The sequence below is a fragment of the Globicephala melas genome, chromosome 6 (genome assembly GCF_963455315.2).
Source record: "Globicephala melas chromosome 6, mGloMel1.2, whole genome shotgun sequence".
In the NCBI taxonomy this organism is placed as follows: domain Eukaryota; kingdom Metazoa; phylum Chordata; class Mammalia; order Artiodactyla; family Delphinidae; genus Globicephala; species Globicephala melas.
The window spans coordinates 90602767-90623970 of NC_083319.1; the positions used below are offsets into that span (position 1 = coordinate 90602767).

The 21204-nt window shown below is 44.4% G+C and overlaps 1 protein-coding gene across 15 annotated transcripts in view; it reads left to right on the top strand.

Annotated features, from left to right (window-relative positions):
* The window catches only part of LOC132597505 (uncharacterized), a 50557-nt gene that overhangs the window by 25810 nt on the left and 3543 nt on the right, over nt 1-21204 (top strand). For 3 of the 15 annotated variants that reach the window (XR_009564379.2, XM_070045791.1, XM_070045788.1), the window contains 5 exons: nt 1825-1955; nt 4955-5078; nt 13676-13994; nt 16693-16786; nt 17765-20834. The gene's annotated coding sequence lies outside the window, so the exon portion shown is untranslated. Of the gene's footprint in view, nt 1-1824; nt 1956-4954; nt 5079-13675; nt 13995-16692; nt 16787-16806; nt 20835-21204 lie in introns of those variants that run through there. The other 12 variants (XM_070045780.1, XM_070045783.1, XM_070045779.1 and 9 more) reach the window with 12 other exon arrangements.

The window sequence follows — 21204 nt, forward strand, 5'->3', positions numbered from 1 at the left end:
GGCCCGGGGGAAGGGAGGGGCACGGAGTGTGGGGCGGGCCTGCGGCGGCAGAGGCCGGCGAGACGTTGCAGCCTGAGGCGCGCCTGTGCGTTCTCCCGGGGGAGTTGTCCCTGGATCCTGGGACCCTGGCAGTGGCGGGCTGCACAGGCTCCCCGGAAGGGCGTGTGGCTAGTGACCTGTGTTCGCACACAGGCCTCCCGGTGGCGGCAGCAGCGGCCCTAGCGTCTCATGTCTGTCTCTGGGCTCCGCACTTTTAGCCGCGGTTCGCGCCCGTCCCTGGAGCTCTCTCAAGCAGCGTTCTTAATCCCCTCTCCTCGTGCACCAGGAAACAAAGAGGGACGTAAAAGTCTCTTGCCTCTTCAGCAGTTCCAGACTTCTCCCCGGACTCTCTCCCGGCCAGCCGCGGTGCACTAACGCCCTGCAGGCTGTGTTCACGCCGCCAACCTCAGTCCTCTCCCGGCGCTCCGACAAAAGCCGGAGCCTCAGCTCCCAGTCCCGCCCGCCCCGGCGGGCGAGCAGACAAGCCTCTCGGCTGGCGAGTTCCGGTCGGCCCGATCCTCTGCGCTGGAATCTGTCCGCTTTGCCCTCCGCACCCCTGTTGCTGTGCTCTCCTCCGCGGCTCCCAAGCTCCCCCACTCCGCCTCCCGAAGCCTCCACCCGCGAAGGGGCTTCCTAGTGTGTGGACACTTTTCCTCCTTCACAGCTCTCTCCCGCTGGTGCAGGACCCGTCCCTATCCTTTTGTCTCTGTTTAGTTTTTTCTTTTGCCCTACCCAGGTACGTGGGGGGTTTCTTGCCTTTTGGGAGGTCTGAGGTCTTCTGCCAGCGTTCAGTAGATGCTCTGTAGGAGTTGTTCCACGCGTAGATGTATTTCTGGTGTATCTGTGGGGAGGAACGTGATCTCCGCGTCTTACTCTTCCGCCATCTTCTCTCATCCAGCAAATACTTTTTAATACCTCTTTTACTATCCAGAAATGGGATTCATAGACAAATACAACCAACTTTTGTACTTAATTAAAAAACAAAAAAAACAATGCAATGCCCTAACTATAAATAAAGAATAAAGTAATTTATAAGAAAGTAATATGTATCTCAGTATGTAAATGTTTGGGGATGACTATACTAGAAATAAAGAAATAGTCAGTTACTTGTACCATGAATGCAATAAACTATGGACTTTGATTGGTAATGATGTGTCAGTGTTGGTTCATGAATTCTAACAAATGAAGCACACTGGTATGGCATGTTGATAATGGGGAAGGCTGTGTGGGGTGAAGGAGAGAGGGTGTAAGTGGGAACTGTGTACATTTTGCTCAGTTTTGCTGTGAATCTCAAACTGCTCTAAAACGAGTCTACTAATTTTAAAAAAAGTGTGTGTTGCTGACACTTGAATAACCAAAGAGATCAATGGAACAGGGTACATGTATAAGCCAAATACATGAAAGAATATTTAGCAGTGAAAGCCATCCTTCCTATATGTAGATATTCAAGAAGTATTTATTTCTGTGTCTTATTTTCAGGCACTCTGCTTGGAGCTGGCAATACAGTGGTAGGCAAAATGGATGTGGTCCCTGCCTTCTGGGAGTTTAGAGTCAGGTTAGGAGACCAACATGAAATAAACAAACACAGAAATAACTATATAGAAGTGAGCTTATTTTCTTCCGTCTAATCTCTCTGGAAGAAAGGTTTGTAATATCGCTTGTAAACTCCAGAGGAGGAAACTTTACTTTGAATCTCATATGTTAGCATCACAGGGTTTGAATAAATGGATAATGTAGTAAAGGATTTTAAACATATGTTCTTCCTTATTTTATTCTTTCTGACAGAGTTTTGAAAAGAATCTTGCTCCAGAAGAACGTTTCTCCCCCTTGGATCTCTTAACAAAATCCAAGGACAGAATGAAGAACTTGGGCTGATTATTGACTTAACAAATACTCGCCGCTATTACAAGCCAGAGGTAAATGGAAGCCGTAATTGAAAATGACCTTCTTTCTGATACTGTAATAATTCATGGTAGTTCAGTAATTATCATCTTATGCTAAGGTGACTCCTGGCCTTCTCTCGTGGGTTCAAAAAGGGAAGCTAGTGGTTTCCTTAAATACACATTTGTAATTGCTGTTTCAAAATGAGATTAAAGATACGAATTGAACTATAGTATTTGGCAGTAGGCTCTAGATATGCTTAAGAAATTCTATAAGCTTCCATGTTCTATATTTTGAAAATGAAGTAAACTTTTAGTAGTTACAGTAGTATCCTAAAAGGAAAGGTATGTCCATTATGTCTTTAGCACTTACTTTAAGCAGTTGCTTGAGCGTGTTTAAGCATCACTGTAAAAGACAATTGTTCTCTAAGTTTTATGCTTCCTTTTCCTAATGCCTTCTGATATAGTACAGAAACCCATATATTCTCTTGGCCCATGTAGGACATTCCAGTGCAAAAGAATTATCCTTCTTCTGACCTGTTCCATGGCCTTGGGAGACAGTAACACCTAATGTCTTTTAATATTTGTAGAGCAGTTTGCCATTTAGAAAGTTCTTTCATATCCATTGACTTAGTTAATCTTCACAGCAATCCTTTGCTCTTGAAGTGGAAGTAGTACTGCTATCTCCTACTGAGTGCTTACCCTGCACTAAGCTCAGAGGATAGACAACTACAATTACTAATTTTACAGACGATGAAACTGACTCTCGGAAAAGGAAGAATTGAAATTTCAGCTCTGTTATTCCTTTTTTTTATTGTGGTAAAATATAGAGAAATCATATTTATTTTAACCATTTGTAAATATGCAGTTCAGTGGCATTAAGTACAGTTACAGTGTTGTGTAACCATCACCGCTGTCTATAACCAAAACTTTTTCATCATCCTCGACAAAAACTCTGTAACCATCAAACAGTAACAACCCCATTTTCCCTCCCACCAACCCTTGGTAACCTCTATTCTATTTTCTGTCTCTGTGAATTGGCCTATTCTAGGTACCTCGTGTAAGTGGAATCTGCAGTATTTGTCCTTCTGTGTCTGGCTTATTGCACTAAACATCATGTTTTCAAGGTTTATCCATGTTATAGCACGTAACGAAATGCCGTTTCTTTTTTGGCTTAGAAAATCGCATTGTGTGTATATAGACCATAGTTTGTTATTCAACGGTTGATTGACACTTGGTTGTTTTCCACCTTGTAGGTATTGTGAATCATGCTGCTATGATCGTTGGTGTACAGATATTTGTTCAAATCCCTGCTTTCAGTTCTGTTAGATGTGCAGCGTAGGTAGTAGCAGAGTTGTTGGATCATACGGTAGCTCTACACTTAACTTTTGAGAAAGTGCCAAACTGTTTTCTACAGTGTTGTCTTGTTTTTAAACAATTATCACAAATTTTAAGCATATACAAAAGTATAAAAATACTTTTTTTTTATACAAGTGTTCCTTGTATACCCATGAACTCATCCAGCTTTCTTATTTACCAACTGATGGCTGTCATGTTTTATCTGTACCCCCACCTGTTTCACCCCATTCCATATTATCTTGAAGCAGCTCCGAGACAGCATGTAATTACACCTGTACGTTTTTGGTACGTGCATTTAAAATATAGGACTTTTATTCCTTAATATCATTTTTTAATATTAAATACCCAGGGAGTGCTCAAATTTGCAGTTGTCTCCTAAACGTCATAAAAAATTGTTTATAAGAATTTTGAATTAGATCCCAATAAGGTCCACACTTTGCCGTGGATTGTTAGGTCTCTGAAGTCTTGTTTAATCTATAGGTTCTCCCTCCATGTCTCTCTCACTTTTTTTTCCTCCTTGAATTTTGTTTTTAAAGAAACCAGGTAATCTTTCCCATCTAGATGTCGATGATTACATTCCATGTGTTGGTAACATATTCTTCATTCCTTTTATTTCCTATAAATTGGTAGTTGATCCGAATGAAGCTTGCATGTTTTGTTTTGGCGAGACAGTTTCATAGGTGATGATGTGTTCTTCCATGGAGACATATATAATTGTGTCTTTCTGTGGTATTAGCAGTCACTGATGATTCATAGCTACATCCATTAATTCAGTTGAGGCTTCAAAGAATGGTGAATTCTGTTGTTCTTTTTTTCACTTATTAGCTGGGTATATTTGTACGAGGAGAAGATTCCCCTCATCAACTGTTTGGTTGCCCAGTTGTAGAGGCATGATTCTCTTCTTTTATTTAACAGTTTTCAGAATAATGAGTTGATTCACAAATATCCTCCAGTGGTGAGCAGTTTTGTAAAATTTTATTTATTCCTATCACCGTGGACTCCGTTACAGTTATTATTCTAACTGAGGCCCTGTCTTTGGCCAGTTGGAGCTTCTCGGTGACTCCTGAGTCCTTTTGACATGACATCAGTTGTTTCTAGACTTTTTCAGTGGTCAGAGCTAGGAAAAATGTATGTTTGTTTTTAATATTTTTAAAATATGTCATAGGTTCCTGCTGCTACTTTCCATTTAAATTCAGAACTAGAGAATTTTCACTTATCCTTTTCTGTCTTCTATTGATAGTCTACTTTCTCCCACCTCAAGAATACCAGTTCTCAACAATGCCTGAAATTGCCTCTATTTCCTAATTCGAATCCAAGTTCTTCTGACTCTGTTCTACTACTCTCCTTAAATCACAGCCGCTTTATGGCCCTTGAAATGTAAGATAGAACATAAGTGTAGGTAGAACTCCTTATATCATTTTGAGTTACATGTGCATTCATTCACATAGATTTGCTTTTCCTTTTTGCATGCCTGGTAACTGTCCGTTCTGCAGTTTTAATGAAAATCAAGTGATAATTACTGGTTAAAGCAGCTTTGGAAAAAATGGCTCTCATCAGAATGACTGACATACAAAGTTTAATGTACTCTCCTGGTTTATAGTCTGCCTTCTCTAATTAATTTTTTATTCTTTCCCTACAAAGGAAATAATACATATTTTCATGGTTTTGCCTTATAGGACTTACCAGAAACTATTCCTTATTTAAAAAGTTGTACAATTGGGCATCAGGTGTCAGATGACGACGCTAGTTTTAAATTCCAGTGTGCTGTTAATGGGTTTCTGAAAGAACATAAAGATAACGGTGAGTTGCTTTTGTTTTTGTTTTTGTTTTACTTTTCCTGAACTTTGGTATGCATTTTGAGTGGGCTTGGGGGTTTTTAACATTTTTAATAGTTCTGACATTAGTGTCAAGTTGTGTTTGGTAACATTAAGGTGGAAATGTCAGATGGTGCTAATAGAGTACGGTGTTTTTCCTGTTTATGGTCACAAACAATTTAGTTTAGTTTGGAAAGTGATTTTTGTGAGAAATATGAACTGAGCTAGCTTACTTATCTCTTTTTTAAAAATTTGAATGGAAAATACATAAAAACATAAAAATGTTCTTGTGTCCTATTTATTGGTTGAGAGGTGGAAGAAAAGGTTAAGACTCTCGGGTTCTTAGCGTACATAAAAGAGAAAACAAAAAGCAAAGGTTCCGAGTGAGACAGATCCCTAGAAGCAAAACAAAACAGAGTGGACCAGAAGAGCGGCTTCCTCATCATATATGTGTTGAAGATATTTTTGCCGCTTTTACACTTCGGTGCAAGTGAGGAAGAACACTACCACCTCTTATTCTTATCTTCAGACAGGAAGAACTTAAAAGGCTGGTGTTTTCTTGTTTCCGCTTTAAGATCTACTCTGTTGATAGTAGGTCTTAATAGCGTGTGAATTTTAAGGATCCACTTGCCTTTTTCTAGCATCTAACTATCAGAAGGAACGTGGTGTTTGCCATGTTTTAAGGCTGAGGAATCTTTTGTCTTTGGAACACCACTGACGCCCATGCGAAAGTGTTCATTTTGTCCTCTTTCTAAATTTAGCCTGAGGAGTGTGCACTTTATTAAATAAACGTAACAGACAGTAAATATTCCGTGTATATATAAAATGATGCACGTATATACATAAAACAGGGAGTAGGGGAGAAGGAATAGAGATGGAGGTGGGAAGATAGGGGATAGGAGGCGAGAGAGAGAGAGGGAGAGACGGGCATTTCAAGATAAATTTTCATTCTATAACCTGGTTGCTTAATGCAGGTACTAGCTCTTAAATATCTTAAGCCCTCTTCACAGATCTTCCGTGTACTTTAGCTTTAAAACTTGAGAGGCTTGGCCTGTCCTGTGATAACCAGGGTGTCTAGAAAGGAGGCAAATTATCTGATTTGTTTAAACTGTAGTCACAGAAATGTTCCCTCTTAAGATGTTAGGGCGCAGCTGCCTGCCTACTCACTTCCTCCAGGCTCCTTTGTGTGTGTTCTGTCTGTTCCGCGTGGGCTAGAAGATCCTTACAAGTGCATGAGAACACGTTTGTAAACCTTGATTGTTCGCATGTTATACCAAGTGTAGTCCATTGCATATGCTGACTCCTCTGTGGGTCTTCTGCATGCAGTGGGCTAACTTCACCATGCTGTCTGCCATTGCAGTCTCAGGACCTTAGTTATGATCCATTGGTGACTCTCCTCTGCTGTAAGGCCCTCCCACAGGTGCCAGGCTCACTGATAATGAGGAGGAGACTATACTATGCACTCCCTAGGATTGGTAGAGACTCAGAAAATAAATTGTTTCAGTAAACACCGAGAGCCTTATAGGTTTGTTGTTAGGGCACGGGGATACAGAGGTGAGTAGAAGTCTTTGTTCAGTAGCAACTTACAGTTATCTAGGAAGAGAAACATGTAGTGAGTATAAGTGGGTTAATTATGATAAAAGAATCAAGTGCAGCAGGAACATAGAGGAGAAAGTGAGGAAGGCCTGACTGAGGAGACAGCGTTTGAGCTGGGCTTGGGGGAAGAGGATTTTGCCGGAATGAGGAAAGGACAGCCCAGGTATTGGGGACAGGTACAGAAGGCACAGGGCTTGAACTTGTGCTCTGGAGGGGCAGCCTCTGGTGTGACTAGAGGGTAGTGTGAAAGGGCAAAGAAGTCATACATTGATTTTCAGCAAATAGTTGTATAACACCTTCTAAATTGAAGGCACTGTTCTAGGAAGTAGGAAGAGAACAAAGTTCTTGCCCTTACGTACTTTCCATTCTAGTGGGGGAGAGAGATGAATAAATAAGTCAATATATGGAGTGTCAAGCGGTGGTAAGTGCTTTGGAGAATAACAAAAGAAGATGAAGAGGTGAGGGAATGTGGTAGGTGATCAGGGAAGTCCCCTCTATTAAGATGTCGATTGAGCAGAGCCTTGAAGTGAGAAACAAGCCATTGGCTATCTGGGAGAGTGGAGATGGGGTGGGAGGGTGTGTTCTGGGAGAGTGGAGATGGGGTGGGAGGGTGTGTTCTGGGAGAGTGGAGATGGGGTGGGAGGGTGTGTTCTGAAGCAGAAGGAATAGTAGGTGCAAAGTCCCTGAGGCACGACTGTGCTTGGCATGTTTGAGGAATAGTAAGGAAGCCAGTGTGGCTGGACAGGGGAAAGTGAGTGAGGGCAGGGCAGTAGAGAATGAGATCAGGGGAGGCTGGCAGGGCAAAGGAGGGAGGTGGATGATGTAGGTCCTTGGAAGTCATAGTTTGAACTTATAATTCAGTTGGAGAGACAGACTGATACTTGTTTATAAAGAGTTCTCAATGCTATGCTAACAACCTGGGCTGTATTCTGTGCTAAGTGAAGATGTTCAAGCAACAGAGCAATCCAGCCAAGTTTATATTTTAGAAAGATAACAGCGTCACTATCCAAGACACATTGTAGACTATGTATATAGTATGTGTATAGTGTGCTGCTCTTCTGTAAACTACAGGATACCTGTTACGTACAAATACTTACATACAAGATACAAGTGTGAATGTAAGCACTTGGGCAATATCTGGAAGAACCACACAAGGAACTGGGAGAGTCGGACAACTTTCCATGTCCCGTATGATTGGAATTCTGAAGGGTACACACACGAACTAATGGACGTGTGCTCCCAGCCTCCGGCTAAGGAGGGAAATTGCAGGCATCAGAATCCTCTTTACCAATCAAGCGCGTTAATCCGCCTGCGTGCTGAGAGTCATCTCGAGACGCCCCGCGGTGGCGCATGCGCGGTAGGAGGAGGTCCGTGAGCTGCGTGGGCTTGTGCCTAGGCGCCTGTGGTTCGTGGCCTTGTGCTGGCACCGGGGACGCCGGGTTGGCGACTTTGGCAGTCCTGGCGTTGGGTGGGCGGTATCTTGGGGGTGACATGAGCCAGTTCGTCGGCCACGAGGAAGGGCGGAAGCACATCCCGGAAAGGTAATACGCCTTGGCCCCTGGGCGTTGCCGGTGGAGCTCAGAGCCCCTGGGCCTGGGCTTCGTCTCTTGTGCTGTCGCCTGTCACAGTGGCCCCCGCGCGCTGGCCCGTCCGTGCTGTGCTAGGGGGTACCGGTCGTCTCGCGGCTCAGTTCACAGTAGCTGAAAGGGACAGTGTGATGTTCTGGTTTCTCCCCATCGTTTTAAAAGGGAGGCTCTGGCCATTGCTCCTCGGGTAAAATGCAGGGGGACTGCTTTTTAAGATGGGACTGTCAGTGTTGGGGACCCTCCTTAATTACCAGGATGGAATCCCCTTCAGTTCCTCAAGCTGTGTTGTTTAGGCACAGAAAATGTGAGTAATAGTCACTGGAACTAAGTTTGAGTGAAAAAAGGCACCGGTACCGCCGAATTTTCCATCGCAACAGTTGATCTGTGTTGTCTCTTGGAATTATAAAGGGCGTACAGTTGCTTCCTAACCGGTGTCCTTTGAGAGCTCTACCTCTGTACGTTCAAAGGATTAATTTTGAGGCTTTGCTCATACGTGTAGTAAACCCTTTAATTCCCTAAGACCTTCCTTTCCTCCATCTCATACCCCATTAAGCCCGCTTCAGTTTATCTCCTGAATTTCTTCTGAATCTGTCAACTCTTCCTCAACATCCTAATACCGAACTTGCCTGTCTGTTGCAGTGAGGTCCTAACCAGTGTCCATATATCTTGTTTCCTTCCAATCCATTCTTCACACAAGAAACCTTAAAAGCAAGTTGGGACATTGCTCATAAACATGGCTCAAAAACATTGTTTTGAGAATAGAAAACAAACTGTTGGCCTTTAACACTCTGCGTGGTCTAGAATCCTGTCTGCTTCTCTGCTACGTGGACTCCAGCTTGGTGCCTCTCCAACTTTACTATGGGTATGCCTCTCTTGTGGATCTTGTTAAATGCAGGCTGTAATTCACTAGTTCTGGGTGGGGCCTGGATTCTGTGCTTCTAAGGAGCTCCTAGGTGACGGTGACCCTGAGAGCAAGGGTCCAGCTCCTGCCTTTCTCCCTTCTTTCTGGAAGAGCAGGACGTCTGCCCCCCCACCCCGGGAGGAGAAAACATCCGCAATGTGACTACTAGTAACCAGCTTCCCTCACAGGCAAGGGACCTTTACCACAGCTCCCTACCATTTTGTCTGAGGCGCAGCAAGCCAAAACACTGACACGCTGAGGTTTGCAGCAAAGAGGAGGTTTATTCACAAGGCAGCCAAGCGAGGAAGTGACGTGACAATAGGTCTCAAATCCGCCTCCCCAAAGGCAAGGGGCTTGGGGTATCTATGGGATAAAGAATAAAGAAGCAGGGCAGTATGAGGCATAGGGAGCATGAGGAAAGGTGATTGGAAAAAGGTGTGCTCGTCATTGTTCTGAGCTGGCGTAACTAGGCTACGGGGCTCAGCACATTCTCAGGCTGTAGTTTTCGGCCCTCTGATGGCCGGAGGTCAAAAGGCACTGGCCCAGGTGGAAGATCGGTGGTCCTCTCCAGTCTCAACCAGCTCAGCCTAACTAGACACAGCTGATTCCAAGTTCCTGGACAATACCCGGGGCAAACATCTTATTGCTTATGCTACATGTTATTTGGAGGACGTGCAAGTGTTCAAGCTACCTTGAGGATTGAAGACAGGATTTGACTAATCCTTACACATGGTTTCGCCTCCAGATGAGCAGAAGAGGCCTGTAGGCTGAATCTGGCTCCTGGCACCTGGAATTGGAGGCAGATGGTTTAAAAACAGGCTCTCCCACCCTCTGTGTTATCTTAGGTAGATAGACTATTGAACCTTCCTGTGCCTGTTTCTCCACCAGCAGCATGGGGACACTCAGAGTCCCTCTCTTGGGGGCTGTTATGGGGGTTCAGTGAGATATAGATGCATGCACAGGCACACGGGAGACACCCAGTGTGTGTTAGCTTCATGCTTACTTTTATTAGGAGACCAGTATTGTTAGAAGATTTCTGGTTTGGACAACAAATTAGATAGGTGGTCATTACTATAGTTTATGCGACAGCAATTCACATTACCATTTGCAAAAAAGCAGTTGGTTGTCCAGTGGGGATTATAAACATCCATTTACCATGAGCTACTGAACAGATACTTTACACAGTAACTACTTCAAGTACTATTTAAGATCAGTTCTCTATGTTGTCTTAAGCAGTTGTTAACCCCCAATTTCGTGAATAGTACCAAGTAAGTCACTTGAACATCAGCTAGAGCAATCTATTTCACTTAGCAAGCCTAAAGTTATAGTTCAACAATTTTATTTACTGTTGTATGACAAAAATTACTCTCAACAGCTATGCCCTGGATAAGTAATCAGCTAAAGCTAGTTTGACTGACCAAATCTGATTTACTGAGTTAATAATAAGCCAGTTGATTTAGAAAGGTCTAACGTATATTTCTCATCCATTCAGCATTAAACTGTTTCCCATGCCTAAAATGTCTTTTTTCCCATTCGTACCTATCCAAATTCCTACTTCTGTGCCGTAGGGCTTGGCTGAACTACAACTGCCTTTAGTGACACTTTTCTCACCTGCACAATTGGAGATAATTTTAGTCTCCTCAAGACTCCCACGGGGTTACCTCTGTTGTGACACTTGACGATTTGGTGGCATATTTTATTTTATTTTATTTTACTTTAAATAGCTTTCCATTACTCCGTGCACATCAAACAGTAAATGCTTTCTCCTAGTAAAGGTGCATAACAATTTTCTGAACTCTTCTGCTCTGGGCAAGATTCATAAATACACCAGGCAAACATAGTGAAAGAGGAGACAGTACTTGTGTTATATTCAGTTGGGTCTTGATACCTAAGTGTGACTCTTAACCAAGGATTATGCAGTAATTAAGGACACAGGTTAAAGTTGTTTAGAGTGTGTCCTAAAGTCTCACTGGCAGAATTTAAATCTCTACTCTGGAAATTGTAGACCTGAGACAAATTACTTCCCTAAACTTCATTTCCTACATCTGAGGAAGATAATAGTATCTACCTTGTAGTAGACTGAATAGTACCATTGCCCCCAAATGTCCACCTTCTAATCCCCAGAACCTGTGAATGTCACCTTAAATGGCAGAATGGCCAATGGGATGAAAGTAAGGGTTTTGAGATGGGGAGATTCTTCTGGCCTACCTGGATGGACCCAGATGTAACCACTGGTGTTCTCGTAAGAGAGAGGCAGAGGGAGTTTTTACTCCAAAGAGAATGTGATGATGAAGTTGGGGTTGGATTGATGTGGCCAGAAGTCAAGGAATGTTGTCAAGGAAACAGATTCTCCCTTAGAGCCTCTAGAAGGTGGATGGACGGCCTTGTCAACTCCTGGTTCCAGCCCAGGGAAACTGGTTTTGGACCTCTGTCTTCCAGAACCATAAGAGAATGAGTGTGTTTTGTTTTACGCAAGCTCATTGGTAGTAATTTGTTACAGCAGCCATAGGGAACTAATGCGTACCTCATAGGAACTATTTCTCCAATTAAAATGTGTGACTGGAAACACACTTGGTGGCATGTCTGACACACGGTAGGTATGCTACTGTGGGTAGTTCTTGGAAACTAAAGCCTTGGTTTTTGAGGAATCATCAAAACCAGTACAATGTTTGCCATGTTCCTCCTTGTTCATCCTGGTGACAAACCTGTAGAGAGAGCTCCATCCTTTCCCACAGGACACCCACCCGTAGTACTTACAGGGAAGAGGTTATGTCTCACTTCAGGCACCTTCCTCTTTTCCTTTCTACTTTTTTTTTTCATTAATCTTCATCCAACTGGCCTTTCTAAGTTAAAAAAAAAAAAACAAGACAAAACCATTTCTCAATGGATTCAGATACTACCCCAAGTTAATAATCCAACCATGTTCTTGTTCTTCCGGGTCTCATCACCAGAAATTTCTGAGCTGAAATCCTCTCTAGTTTCTAGGATCAGTCACTTTCTAATTTCTCCCTTCTCAAGTTCAGAGTCTTGTCAGTTTAGTCCCTTCCCTAACCACAACATCTATTAAGGTGACACAGCAAAGTGATGAAAGTCTCGACGGTCTGGTTTTCATCCTGGGTTTCTGCCCGCTACTTACTGTGTGGCATTAGACAAGCTATTCAACCCCTCTGGGCCTCAGTTTCCCCCAAAACAGGTGAATATTATGAACATTACCTACCTATAGGGTTGCCATTATGAGGATTAAGTGAGTTAATATTTGCTAAGCACTTAGAAGATTACTTGTTATAGTCTAAGCACTACAGTTGTGCTTGTTAATAATAATAAATGCAATTCCAAGCGTATAACTTACTCAACGTTCTGTCATAACTTTGAAGTGTTGGTCTATCTGTTGGCCAGCGTTGCAGGTAAATGAGTCGAGGCATGGGCTGAGGCATTGCTACCAGTGAGTGGTGTGTTCCCAGAACTGGGAACAGCCGTGTGAAATAGGTAGCGGTTCTACGTGGAGACAGGGCAGACTGGAAAATGACAGCGCTGGGAAGGAGGTGTGGTGTCCATAGGTTTGGTGTCAGAGCTGCTGCCTGCTGAAGCACCGATGCCGGTCTAAGCCGTAAATGGGGGGGGGGACTGGGGAAAACAGGGGCAGAATAGAAAGGGAAAAAAGGGGAAGAACGGAGAAAGATAGCCTAGGGAGGAGGTGTGGTGTCCATAGCTTCGGGGTCAGAGGTGCTGCCTGCTGCAGCACCGATGACACCCGAAGCCGTAAATGGGTTGCTGGGGAAAAGGGGGGCAGAATGGAAAGGGACAACAGGGGCAGAACGGAAAACGATAGCCTGGGAAGGAGGTGTGGTGTCCATAGCTTCGGGGTCAGAGGTGCTGCCTGCTGCAGCACCGATGACACCCGAAGCCGTAAATGGGGTGCTGGGGAAAAGGGGGGCAGAATGGAAAGGGACAACAGGGGCAGAACGGAAAACGATAGCCTGGGAAGGAGGTGTGGTGTCCATAGCTTCGGGGTCAGAGGTGCTGCCCGCTGCAGCACCGATGACACCCGAAGCCGTAAATAGGGTGCTGGGGAAAAGAGGGGCAGAATGGAAAGGGACAACAGGGGCAGAACGGAAAACGATAGCCTGGGAAGGAGGTGTGGTGTCCATAGCTTTGGGGTGAGATGGGCTGCCTGCCTGATCTGAGAAAAGCGAGTGAAAGTGGGAGAGCTTCTCCCTAGCTGCTAAGTCTTCTCAAGGTCTAGCACGCACTGAACACTGGCCGGCTCAGCCTGGGTGTTGACATTGTACTGTACGTGTCACAGAGCAAGGGCGGGTCAGGGGGTGGTATGGGGGCCCCACACAAGCCCAGCCCCTGGAGAAACCCGGCCCGAGGGCAAAGAGCCCGACCCCTTGTGGGCTTTCTAGCGGCTGGGACTTGTCGCTGTGGGTGGCAGGTGTTTGGCACCGGATGGGCCACCATGCGGAGACTGTTGGGGACTGTGGAAGTCTTCTCCTCCAGAGCTCACCCTGCCTGGGCACCGGCTCTGCAGACCCCTCAGCCCTGGCTATGTATCGGCCAGCCCTTCCCCGCAACGGGGCCCAGAGGCCAGAGCCTGCCCAGAGCTGAGTGGAGGAGGCACCCAGAGTTTGCCAGGCTGTGGCCCGCCACCTCCGTGGACCTCCCCAGCTTGTCCGCGAGCCCTGGAGACAGGAGCGCCTTCTCCAGGGCTGCTGAGCTGCCAGCATCACCATGAGCCAGGCGGTGAAGGTTTCTGAGCAGGGGATGCAGAGCCCTGACGCGACTGGATGCTGCACCCCACGATGTCCCTTCCTGGCAGGTAGGTTCTTTCTTCACTTGTTTTTCGAAATTTGGTAAAAGAACATTTAAACCTTCGACTGTTCTTCAGGGTATACAGATGGTAGTGGCTTAGCCGGGATTCGAAGCAAGCCTGTGTGATTCCAGAGCTCGTGCTCTGGACTCTGGTGCCTCCTTATCATATATGCTTCATGTGTTACTTTTAGCCCTAAGTGCCATACCTGTAATGAACACATACACTGCCCTGTAGGAGGTGTTCTTTTGTTCAGCGCGTGAATTGGTCATCCACCACACTGGGTTCTAATCTCAGAAGATAGGTCAGGGACCACCAGTTGTCAGCATAGCACCATCCCACATTTCTAATTGAGGCTTGCAGCCTAGATTTGTCCCTTTGGTCTAGTTTGAAGGATCCAGGTATGTAAGGCTTATATTCTAGATAAATCAGGGGCTCTCCTGAAAGGAATTCATCAATGAATTATTCTGTATGGATTAGAAGCCAGTTTCTCTGGCCTTCCTGGAGTATATCCAGTAAGGCATCTCATTCATGTCTAGAAAGCAAATATATCATTTATTGCAACTTCAGCATGGAGCGATGTATTGGTTTAAAATAAAGTACGATCAACACAATTTGGTCATTGTGAGCATGCCGGCTGGGTCCACTCTTTACTACACATATGTAACTCTAGAGCTTCTTACGCCCCATAGAGGAGACATACTCTTGTGTGTCTAGGACAAGGGAAACATGTGTTGTTATTCAGGAGCTGGAAGCTACAGCATGACAGGAAAGAACTGAAAAATCCTGGTCTTGGTCTACACACCACTTTACCTTGTTCGAATCTTGTTTCTTTGGCTTGCTTCATTGGAGTGTCTTCTCTCTCCTGGGACTGACATTGTGTGTTATATATCAGGCATGTAACATGTAGAAGTTTCAGAACCCAGAATCATATAGATCAGTGAAAATTTATATATTTTTGTTTAAAATCTATTTAAAATCGCACTGGGCATAATTCATATATTCCAAAAGTAGTTTGACCCTCTGCTGATGAGATTCTTTTTATGGTATGTCAAAGCAAATTTGGACTTCCATCCCCAATAAACTTTGAGGTTGGAGGACACAAAAGCTTTTGCTCAGACCTAAATTCTGTCTGAAGAAAAAGGGTAACTATTATAAGCCCTTTCTAACCTCTCCAGGAGCAGAAATGATTTACAGCTATGGCATTGAGCCATAATTTCTTGATCTCATTTGAGAAGAGCTCAGTAAGAAACCGTGTCTTGATTTTTGTTTGTTGGTTCCCTGTTTTCTTGTCTTGCTTACCAACAATCCACTGTAATCCATGAGTGAGTATGGCAGCAGGCTGAGTGTTCCCTGGAGCTCATTAAGTGAACGTTTTTTCCTAAAATGACTTTTGTCTCCTTGTTTTCAGGCCCTCTTCTTTCCTCTGTCCTTTACTATAACCAGGGCTCAGCAAAAGCTGCCTGGCTTTGTGCAGACCCTACTTAGGGTAGTCTTTTCTTCATTATTTTATTCATGGCCCCTCCATTTCATTGTTTGCCTTCTCGAAATGTGTTGAAATCTTTGTGTGGTTGATGACTTCCACAATGTCTTGGCTTTTATTGGTTGATTAATTTTGGTATTTCTGCAGTTTTATTTAAACATGGTTTCAGGAGGACCAGAAAGTAAATATATTTCCTAGTCTGCCATCTTGAGCTGAAAATCCCTGTGGATTTTAGCATCCAATGTTCCCATGGGTAAAAAACCCAACCTTGGCATTAATAGATGTACACTCAAGATTTCAGCTTTTCTTGAGCAATCACTAAGGATTTAATATGCGGTCACTTCTAATGGGAAAATAATAACTATCTCATGGCGTTGATTTGAGGATTAACTTAGATAATGGACAAGAAAATGCTTTGTAAGGTTTTAAAATCTATAAAAAATGTTTTTGTTATTATTTGATTTGTTGCTATTTCACCTTTAGCTGACAGTTGTTTGTGACCTTGCTTATGTGAGAAAATGCCTTCTGGTTTATTGTTTTGAAAGCCAGATGATATTTTTCAATAGCTCAATGGAAATGGCATCATTTGTGAAGTTGAAGGGTGAAGGCATAAATGTTTCTTGACATTTGAATCAACTATTGGTCTTCTGGGGCTTGTCCTTATTCTCCTGCAGTCTCTAATCAACATGGCATCCAGAGAGATCCTGTTAAAACATAAGTCAGATCATGTCACTCAAGTCTCTTCAATGGCTTCTTCACAGGAAAAGCAAAGTCCTCAAAGTGCCTCCACAGCCCTAGAAATCTGGGCCTCTGTTTCCTCTCTGACTGTTTCCTTCTCCTCTCCACTTTGCTCCCTCTGTTTTCCACACACTGACATCCTTTCTGCTCCTTGGATACTCCAAGCCCACTCTTGCCTCATTGCCTTTCCATCTGACTATTCCCTCTGCTTGTACTATTCACTTCCCAGATATGCACCTTGCTCCCTCTCACAACCTTAGGTTCCCTCGTAAATTTTATCTTCCCCAGAAAGCCCTCAGTGATCACTTAGTTTCCGATCGCAGCCTCCTCCTACCAGCTAACAATCTCCATCCGCCTTCCCTGCTTGCTGTTTTTCTCCAGCACTTACCTGATACACTAGTTATTCTACCCATTTATTCAATTTTTATTTACGTATTTACACTTATGATTTTATATTTGCTTCTTTACTTTTGTCTCTCCCCTCAGCTCGAGAGAGGCTATATTCATCTGTGTTAGTTAACACTGCTGTGTTTCCTGAACATGCCTAGAAAACATCCTGAAGAAGAGTGCCTGAAATTTGGTAAGGGATCCATCAATTTTCTTGGCTGAATGAAGAAATATGTTCATAAATTACTGAACAAATCTCTGGGGTTTCTGAATTAAGGACTAATGGGAAGAGGAAGGCAAATGGTTGGGACAGGGTACTGCAAGAAGTAGTATTTGGAGTACTCTGATAGCTATCCTAATAGATAACATTTTGTTCATTTAAATAGTTTGAACGAGAGAGCCGGGAACTAGGGACACACAGCATCGAGGTTTTATAATGCATTCCGTAGAGTTCTTTTCAAGTGTGTTCAAATATCATTGAAAATATATGCATGCATATAAACCTCTGTTACTTGATTTAGTGCTTTACAAGAGCCCCTCAAGGAAGGGGTAGTAGCAACTCTCAGTATCCTTCCTTTATGATGAGCTTACGTTATTCAAAATTACATCATAATTTATTTGTAACTGTGAAACTAGACTTAGTTATTTAGTAGACCCCCCCTAGAAACCGATGACGTTAATAAAACCAACAAAAATGTGTTCAGTTTCCAGTGATACACACACTACAGACTCAATTATGTGTCATCCATCTTAATGAAGGGAAGAAGTGATTTAACAAACGCAGAGCAAACAGAATATGAAGTTTTGTCCTCCATTAATATTAGTAATGGATAAAGTGGGCTCCAACGCCTTCAAGGTAGCTTGAGACCCATCATCTGTGTGTCATGGGCAGGGGGATGCTCGGCCAGGATGTCTTTCTCTGTCACTGAGAAAAATTTCCATAATATATAATGATACTTACTGAAACAGATAAGGGGCATTTGGGTAATTAGGAATCCGTTAGCATATTTTTCCGGAAGCCTTGACTACAAAACGAAGATAGTAGATTTGGACACTTCCAGCTATGCAGAAGTTGTTCGGGTATTCATCTTTATGCCGAATGCAGTAAGCTTATTTCATCTCTGCAGCTTCCCATATACCATTTTCCCACCTCTGTTTTGTGTTTGGAAAGACTTTCAGAAATTAAAACTCAAGTTAAAAAGTGAGTGACGGGCTTCCCTGGTGGCTCAGTGGTTGAGAGTCCGCCTGCCGATGCAGGGGATACGGGTTCGTGCCCCGGTCCGGCAAGATCCCACATGCCGCGGAGCGGCTAGGCCCGTGAGCCATGGCCGCTGAGCCTGCGCGTCCGGAGCCTGTGCTCCGCAACGGGAGAGGCCACAGCAGTGAGAGGCCCGTGTACCGCAAAAAAAAGAAAAGAAAAGAAAAGAAAGTGAGTGACAACTTAAATGATATATGGACTATTTTGCTGACTTACAAGAGCATGCAGAATTAAATATGACCCAGTTGAAATGTTAATTTTATTTTAATGTGTATATTGGGGTGGAGTCTTAAAGGTGCCAGAAAACAAGCATTCACCCGTCCTGTTTGGAACTGCAGCACACAGGCACCTTCAGTTACCAGTTCTGTTCATTCCACAGAATCATCTTGGGAAAACATAACTGTTTTTTATGTACCTGGTATATATCTTAATTAGTTTGAAGAATTTCCCAAATACCTGTTAATATGTAGTTCTCCAATTCCAATCTTGCCACGTCCTGTACCAGTGACACAGCACATAGGAGTTTTATTTCTCTTTCTTTCTCTGGGTTGCTGAGAACCCAACGAGAGAACAATGGAATGGCATCAAAGAGATCAGGGTTCCTGACTCAGATTTGCCATAAAATAATAGTGTCCTCTTGGGAAAATTATAGTTATTCTAGGCCCCTTTGCTTTTCTTTACTTTGACAGAGCTGCACTAGATGACCCCAAGTAACACTGCACTCTTTGCAGTAGTAGCTTAGACGTTATTGGTTTTCTGAAACAAATGAAGACAGTGACACAGGAAACTGTGCAACATCTCTGTAACTATGTTTTCTTAGAGTTGCCTCCATTTTACAGATGATAAGATGGCTGAGCACAGAAGTAGGTGTTTTGACCAGAGGTTCCAGAGTAGATGGAACTGAACCACAAGTTTCCTGAAGCTCACTTAGCCAAAACATAGGCTTCTGAATATTAAGCTGTAAAGCATATTATCAGTATGCTTTAAAAGAAGCGGTTCTTCTAGGATTTCTAATTACTAGCAGGCGGTTTTGAAATTCTTAGAAGATCATCGAATTTTGTGAGATTTACAGCTCTCTTTTCCTGTCAAGCAAGTTGTATTAGTGCCAGACAATCACCTGAGCTTCTGGATGCTTCTCTGAACCTCTTGAATTTTTCTTCTTGCTATCTGAAATTCATGCCAGATAAGCCTTTTTGTAGAGAACATGTACAGACTTGTCTATTTTCATATAAGAAAGCGATGCAGTGAGCCAGGTCGGGGATTAAGCCCTCATTCTCAGAGTGGTGTTGAGCTCCTGGTGAAATATTATCATCATTTCCTCAGAATAGAAAAGCAGTTATCTCAAGTTTTTAATGCCATTAACTATTTATACATTTATGTATAATACATATATTTATTGTACCTACGAGGTGTGCTCTCTTTGGGAAGTACAAAGCTATTTGAGACGTAAGTTGTTCGTTTGTTTGTTTTCCCACAAATACTGTGACCCTTTGAGCAGGAAGGTCTATGTTTTACTAACATCTAGAACAAGCAGCTAACACGGTGTCTAAGATGTAGTCAATAAATATGAAATAGGTAAATGAACACATTTCTAAGGAAGGGCCAGGACATGAACAAATAGAAAATTTTCATTTTCAGTCACAAAGCCACAACAGACATAAAAATGATACAGACAACAAGTGCTACGGTCATTCAAAGAAGGCATAGAGTTGATACAACAAGGATCTCCTCTACGGCACAGGGAACTGTACTCAATATTTTGTAATAACTTATAAGGGAAAAGAATCTGAAAACGGAATCACTGTGCTGTACACCTGAAACGGACACGACATCGTAAATCAACTATATTTCAATTAAAAACCAAACAAACAGACAACAGCAACAACAAAAAACCAGAGAGGTCATAGAAGTTCTTATGAGATTCCAGAAGAGAAGAGAAGCCAGATGAGGACGGGAGAGGAGGCTTTTGAATCAGTTCAGAGGAGAAGTCACAGAGGAACGAGTCTTTGATCTGAACTTGAGATTAAGATTAAGATGAATTAATCTGAATTAATTAAGATTGCAACACAGGGATATTACAGATGAAGGTAATCACATAAACTTACTCTACTGAAACTTGCAGAGGTTATGAGTGTTGTTCAAGATCCCAGAGCAAGTGCATTGTGGAATCAGAATTTTAAGTGAGGCCTAATGAACTAAAAACAAAGAAACACAGAAACAAGCCCTTCCTGTGACACCACGTTGCCTTTGAAGTCGTTTTTTTTTTGGCGGGTTGGCAGAAACTGGTTCCAGTGTTTCTTGCAGGAATGACTGGCCATAGGACTGGGCGTCGTAGCTTCCTGCCAGGCGGCCGAAGGTCGCAGGCAGGTGGGTCATTGGGACACACGCGGAGGGGCTCCTGCCCGGCTCCCTGGCCGCTCAGTGCCCCTGCCCCAGAGCGGGGGTGGGGGCCCCAAAGCAGCCTTGTCTGAGTCCCCTGCCACTAGAGAGAGTATTGGCCCAACACTTGTAGAAAACGGGGACCTTGCTGGCAGTTCAGTGGAGGGACACAAATAAATCTTTGCCGACTTTCTGCTGAAGCTCACGAGGGTTCACTCCTAAGCCTCTTACAAGGTCAGCTGCCGAGGCTGCGAGAGATGAGTCGGGGCTCGCCCTCCACCACGGGGAGATCGCTGGTTAAAGCGCTCACGAGGGAGTGAACCGCGTGTCCGCACCGACACGCACGGGCAGACCTCGTCGATGCCTTCTGTTCGGGGTATGAAGCCCTCTCCTGCCTCTTCCAGCCTCTCTAGAAAGCATGTGCAGAGCCTCCCACCCCACCCTCGGACTCCGCGGGCCACAGCTGGAGGGACCAGCCAAGGAACCGTGGCAGGAAGAGGCCAGAGGTCAGCGGGCCTCGGCCAGAGCCTGTCAGTCGGTCCCCATTCACACACCACCAGACGATCCTCTTGACCTGGGCAGTAGCCGCCAACCGACCGCTGAGGTGAGCCCGGTGCGCGCTTGGCTACCTGGCATGGCTGGGAACCCCAGGATCTCCTGGCAGAGGCGGGCATTCTCCTGGGCCGGGTCCGCGGGCGTCTGCGTGTGCAGGGCCTGAACCACCTTGGCCAGGACGATCTGGCACAGGTTGAAGAGGCCTGGGGGGTGGGAGGAAGGAGACGGGGGGCTGGCACCGTGTCCAGGCCGCGCTTTCCAGCCGGGCAGACCGGAAGCCCCCTTCCCTTCCCTCGGTCCGGCCGCATCTGGGTTGGCCTCCCGGGACTTGATGAGCTTGTCCAGCAGCTCCTGAGGGACGGTGCTGCCCGTGCCCCACCAAGACTGGCAGCAGCGCCAGGGCCTCCCAGGGCACGGCG